General features: G+C 37.3%; 1 long non-coding RNA gene across 1 annotated transcript; it reads right to left on the bottom strand.

Annotated features, from left to right (window-relative positions):
* Positions 1–712: 712 nt before the first annotated feature.
* Positions 713–4,499, bottom strand: LOC114637460. Its single transcript, XR_003713753.1, has 2 exons — positions 3,042–4,499; positions 713–879 (listed from the first exon to the last, which is right to left on the bottom strand). It is a non-coding gene; the product is annotated as an uncharacterized LOC114637460 (long non-coding RNA).
* Positions 4,500–6,216: the final 1,717 nt, after the last annotated feature.

The following is a 6,216-nucleotide window of genomic DNA, read 5'->3' as shown; positions in this document are numbered from 1 at the left end:
CATGCCTGAGTGAGTGCATATGTCATAGCACACATCTGAGGATCAGAGGGCAACTTTCCAGAGTCTGTTCTCTTCCTCCACCATGTGGGGTCTGAGGATGGTATCCCGTTGTCAGTCTTGATAGCAAGTGCCTTTACCCACTGAGTCATTGACCAGTCCTAAATATTTTTAGGACTTAAGCATTTTAAGATACTTTAATTTCAATTAATCATACACATTATTGATTTTCATCAGATGATAAATGAACCAGGTTGCTAGTTGATTAAACAATATGATTAGGCTGGCTGTGCTGCCTCATGGCTCTAACTCTAGCACTTGGAAGGCTGAAGCAAGCAGATTGACAGGAATTAAAGACTAGCTTATGCTAGATACTGAGTTCCAGGCTAGTGAAATGCCTGTCTGAAAAAAAAACAAAAAGAAAATTAAAATGAATAATTATAACAATAAATAAATCACTATTAAGAATTGTATAGGAAAAGGAATAATATGATTTTTATTTGAAAAATTATTTTTAGATTCTACATCTGAATTGTTTAATATTTGGAACTTTAGTAGTTTGGGGTTATATGGATATCTTTCTGGTAGTGTACTGGTGTGGAAAAGCAAAAATTCTGTCCTTTCCAAATTAGTCATGTTCTGAGTTGGTTGCATTCTTAGATAACCCTTATTGACTTTATTCAACAGGCAACTCACCCCAAAAAACCGTGATGGGTTGTGATGAAGTATTCCACACTTTATTTCCTGGGCCTAGTGAAAGAGCCATACACCATACTGTCATGTTGTTTGATTGGGATGGTCTAGTGGACATCGTTGTTAAAACTACCTTCAGTTCCTGAAATCCACTACTTCCATTTTTCTCTTCATTTGTAATGCGTACTCCTGCAAAAGACAAATGAAACGTGATTAGTCACTGACATTTTCTGGATCAGCCACACAATGATGCCAAGACACTGCAAAATAAAATTTGCTTTTACTTTGTTTTAGGATGAGGATCTCCCTTTGTCGCCCACACTGGCCTTTAACTCATGGCTCAAGCTGTCCTCTCACCCCATCCTAGTAGAAAGCCTTATGCTGCAACACACAATTCATTGACAGGAATGGAGGCTCTCAAGCAGTTAGCCTTTAGTTTCTAAGAAGCACGGCCCACTTCCAACAAAGCTGGAATTAACCTGAGCCAATTGTTCCAGCTCGTAGGTGGCATTGATCCATCGTCAGGCTGTAATATGCATTCATTATATGTTTGTCTTATGACTATGGATCCAAGGCCTTGGGGATAAATTATTCCAACTCATTAGTGTCATTTAGTAATGGTGAGATTGGCGATTTGTACTTCAATTTGTTTGAATGCTTGAAGGGCTCTTATATCTGGTCATATTGTATGAATATACCAAATATATCTATCAATATAATATAAAAGCTCATATCTTGGATGTGAGCTTCCCACTTTTGTGCTGTTCTGTGTTTATTGGTTTTCTTATTTGAGAAAGTACTTGTGGGTGTGGTCCTTGTAGAGTGACTGCAGAGTGTGTTGTGTGGATTGGCCCTCCTCCTCGTCATCCAAATGTAATGGATGATGCGTATTCTAATTCTGGTATCATATCATAGTCTTTTCCTGAAATAAGCTGTATATTGATAAGCATTTTCAGTTTTGTTCCCATGAGCCTTTCTTAGTATCTTATAACAGTCACTGTTAAGATAACATCCAAATTGCATGCATTGTAGCCATAAATTACTATAAAAATTATCTGTTCTCAAAGGGCAGATCATTCTGAACTCTCACAGAGTATTTACAGTAAAGCCCCCTCCCCCTTTTTAGACTGAGTCTGGTGTATCTCTGCCTGGCCTCAAACTCATTATGTAACCTAGCATGACCTTGAACTCTCTATTCCTCTTTCCTCTATTTCCTCTATGTCACAAATGTTAGGGTTGTAGGCCTATGCCAACATGCCTGGCTCACATGAAAGGCTTTTATTACTAATTTTGAAGTAACTATTTGGAAAATACTAGCTAAATGCAGTTGTATGCTGGTGGAATTCTGATAACACCATCTGGTCTCTTATTTGAGAAACTAATAGGTGTATCCTATTTGGGTGCTTTATTTATACAGTGTTTACTTAACAGGAAAACACCCTCACCATAACCTTTAACACATAATTTCAGGAGTATGTTGTGTTATCATTGGAGTAAACTGCTTTTAAAGTGAAATCTTTAACCAGGAAATAATTCATCAAGAGGATCAATAAAATGATCCAGCAGCGGAAGCTGTTAATTTTAGAAATTAAAAGTAATAATTGAGCAAGAGGTTTGTGACTCAGTTATTGTTCATTGTGTTAAAAGAATGAGACAGTGGAAGGCCTGCTGTCCAGGCACGGATGCTGGATATTATGCTGCCGGGGTTAGCAGCTATGTGAAATACTGTTTGAAATATGATGTGAAATTGTCTCAGTGTGTATTCCTGCCCCAGGGACTTAATCCTTTCCAGTAAAATTGTTCCTTGTAAAGGAAATAATTCCTTTATATCCATCCCTACTGCCACACCCTTAGACCCTGCCCCAAGTATTTGCAAGAAATTGGAAATTATTATCACTTGATTTCAATGATGCCAAGAAAATTGAAGATGATATATTAAAACAATAAAGAAGTAGCAGCGCAGATAGAGATGCTACAAAGGCAGAGATATTATTACTAATTGTATGTTTATTTGAATGGTTTTGTCCTCATACAGGATATTTGCTTTTACTGACACACACAGACACACACAGACACACACACAGACACACACAGAGAGAGACACACACACACAAAAGTGTGTATTGTCTGAAGAAATCAACTTTTATTCTGAAATAACTCTTTTATTTTGAAAATGTTGCCTTCTACCCCCTTGGAGGAACAAGATGACATATTAGAAAGTGACACCTAGTAGGTAAGGTGATGTTTCTCTTGGAATAACAATTACTTTGAAATGCCAAGATCAACCTGTGCACTGAGGCTTTCTAACCCTTAGTAATGGTAAACCCACTCCTGTGGCTTTGCTTCCTTACCTTCTTCATTGCCTTGAAGAAGTCTTCCATCTATTAACCAGGTGATATTTGCTTTGGGGAACACATTCTTCAGTAGGCAGGTAAATACTCTCTACAGTAGACAGAAAAGGGATTATTTACAAATCTGGAAGAAATTCATGCTCACTTTGTCTTCATTTACATAAGACAAAATAGCAAGAAATGATTTTGCTTACCTGTGCACAGGACACGTAAGAGCTATTGCATTTAGGGGCCTTAGCAAATTTTTGGCTAGATTCCTAGGTCATCTTAGGAATGAAGGCTATTCTAATGTTATATGAGGTTTATGGATTCTGAAAAACAGAACTGGCACTAAATTAGTACTAAATAGAAATTAAAGCATAGAAGGAAGGGGCTACCACAGGCATAGAGAAGAGAGGAATGTTGCCAGGCTAAGAAAAAAATGTGATTGAGCCATTATTTTCATATCTAAAATAGTGTAAAACACCATCTGTAATAGTGATCATATAAATGATTTTAAGTAACTATATCATTTTGGAGTTTAAAAAATCATCATCCTTTTTGCCTTAGGTCTTGATTCTTGATGACAGAGCATTAATGCTTCTCATTTATAGGTAACAAATAGCAAAAATCAAGGTATCATTTGGATAAAGGAATTAGCATTTATCAATGGTTTTTCACCCCAACCGATTTCTTGGTAAAACATTTGGGTTTGAAATAAGCAACACATGGAAAGATGAGTAGGATAGGGTTTGTATGAGAACAGACCCCACAGTTGTACATTTGAGTGTTTGCTTTCTGGCTGGTTTTCTAGGAAGGATTAGGAGGTGTGGCCTTGTTGGATGAGGTGTGTCACTGGGGTTGGGCTTTGAAGTTTCAAAAGCCCACACTAGGCTCAGTCCTTTTCTCTCTGTTACTGCCTGTGGATGAGATTTCTGCTACACTCCCCACCATGACAGTCATGTGCTCACCCTCTGAAACTGGAAATAAGACCCCCACTTTCTTTAATAAGTTTCTTTGGCCATGGTATCTCTTCACAGCCAAAGAAAATTAAGACAGGTATCTATGTTATAAAAGCAAAGAAATACATGCAGGATTAGTTAGATCTCATTCACAACACCTTTCATTCTTTGAAACATGCAAATTTTACTGCACATGTGGTGAACATACCCAATGATGTTTGTTAGTTCTCATGATTTTGTCTTATGCTCTATAACATTATAATCCCATTTCTAATTATCTATTTTCTTACTACCAATGTGTGAATTTTGCATATTCCCTGTCCTGTTTCTTGTACCTAAATGTTTCCCACAACTGTTGAATCTGATAATAGTTGACTAGTAAAGAACAGTGAACAGTCTGTAATGCTGGTATGCTAATGTACAACTAATTATTCTCAAATAAGTCAAAACTTTAAAGCTGTGAATCCAAACTCAAGGGTACCAGGAAGCCTTTCTCGTAAAATCCTCCTCAAGTGCATTTTCCCTGCTCTTCAGTGCATTGCAGTTAATTTCCAAAGGTTTGACTATTGTATCTAGGATAGCAGGGGTAAAATACTGTAGCTCTCAATATAACTGAATTTTAAAAATATCCCCTTTTGTTTTTCAGACAATGCAGGTACATACATGTGACTGGGTTGCAGAACTGAGGAAATTATGGGCTGTGATAATCACTCTGTTATAGAGTGCTTGGTTTGATCTCCAGCATTTTTGTAGGTGCTACTTTTCTCTCCTCTCTTAAAAAATTAAAATTAAAACTAGGTTCTCTAGATTATATACTTGTACTAAAATAGAAAAAAATCAGTTTATGTAATCTAGCAAAATACCAAAAATTGATTTTTTATGCTCTGTTGGTCTATGGAGTAGAGAGATTTAAGAAATGAAATGGTAACAACAAAGTGGTTCCACTGTATGTTACATCCAATGTCCCTGACCTGCTCATGACTCACGATGTCTACCATCAGCCGAATGTCCAAGGATAGGGGGTGGGTAGGAACACCATCGTTAAGAAACAGGTCTGCTGAGAGCATTGATCTGCTGAAGAAGATTCTGCCTACTCTCAAAAGTAGTTGAATCTATTGACACTTGAAATGATACAGATTTTAAATATTTGTTTGTTTGTTTCCCTTGTGATAAAACATTGACCAAAACCCAACATTGTGGAGGAATATGTTTAAATCATTTTACATGTTGCAGTCCATCTTAGAGAGTAGTCAGGGCAGGAGCTCAATGCAGGAACTGCCCCCAGATGCTGTGTCCCAATATTTGGTTCAAGAATAAGAGTCTTATTCTAAAATTCCTCTCATCTTTAAAACTGAAATTTTGGAGAGCTTAAGAGTTCAGTTTTAGGTGAAGTGCTTCTGGGATTATCAAGCACAAATGGTCTTGTTGCAGAAGTGGTGTCATCTTTATGAAGGACCATGTAAAATACCTGGTTAATGGATATCTCTGTTTAGCTTACAAATGAATGAGACTCACACTATAGTTTGTTTGGTTTTGATAACTACTGGGGGCTAATCAACTTTTGTAACAGTTAGACTTCTTCCCTAGCTGTGGATCCCAAATACTTGCTGTTTGAATCTTTCTGTGATAATCCTTCAGCAGTCTGCTGTCCTGGGGCAGGGGAGAATTTCACTTGGGCATGTGGTCTATCACAATTAATGGAGACCTCCTGTTCTCCCCATTTCCTCCTCCTCTGTGCTGCTCCTTCTCTCTTCTTTCTTCTTTTTCTTCTTACAATTTCCTACTTGCAACCACTAGCCAAGTAATTCAAACTCTGCTTCTCTCTATTCTCCCTAATAATTGGCCGTAACCACCTTTATTTAAACAATAGTTATAGATTTGGGAGGAAAGTTTACATAACATCACTTGGCATATATTTACCATCTATGAATATATCTCTAATTACTATATCTGCATTATGACTGCAGGCTTTCCAGTAGATTTTTTAAGAATAATTTTGAAAGCATTAAGGTTTTTAATCTAGAAACAAAGGCATTGATCACTGGCCTAACTCGATTTTGTCTCTCTTAGTATTTCTGCATTTAATTTTCCCCTTGTGTCACTATCTCCTGCAGTTATTTTGGAGACAGACCTTATTGATGAGCATCTTTTTACAAGGGACTCAGCATCACAAGCCTTGCAGGCAGAGCAGTCCACAGTGGGGATGGCTATCAAGATGGTAGGTGCACCTTGTG

The sequence above is a fragment of the Grammomys surdaster genome, unplaced genomic scaffold (genome assembly GCF_004785775.1).
Source record: "Grammomys surdaster isolate TR1022 unplaced genomic scaffold, NIH_TR_1.0 125307, whole genome shotgun sequence".
Classification (NCBI taxonomy): domain Eukaryota; kingdom Metazoa; phylum Chordata; class Mammalia; order Rodentia; family Muridae; genus Grammomys; species Grammomys surdaster.
This window is presented reverse-complemented; position numbering and strand designations above follow the sequence as displayed.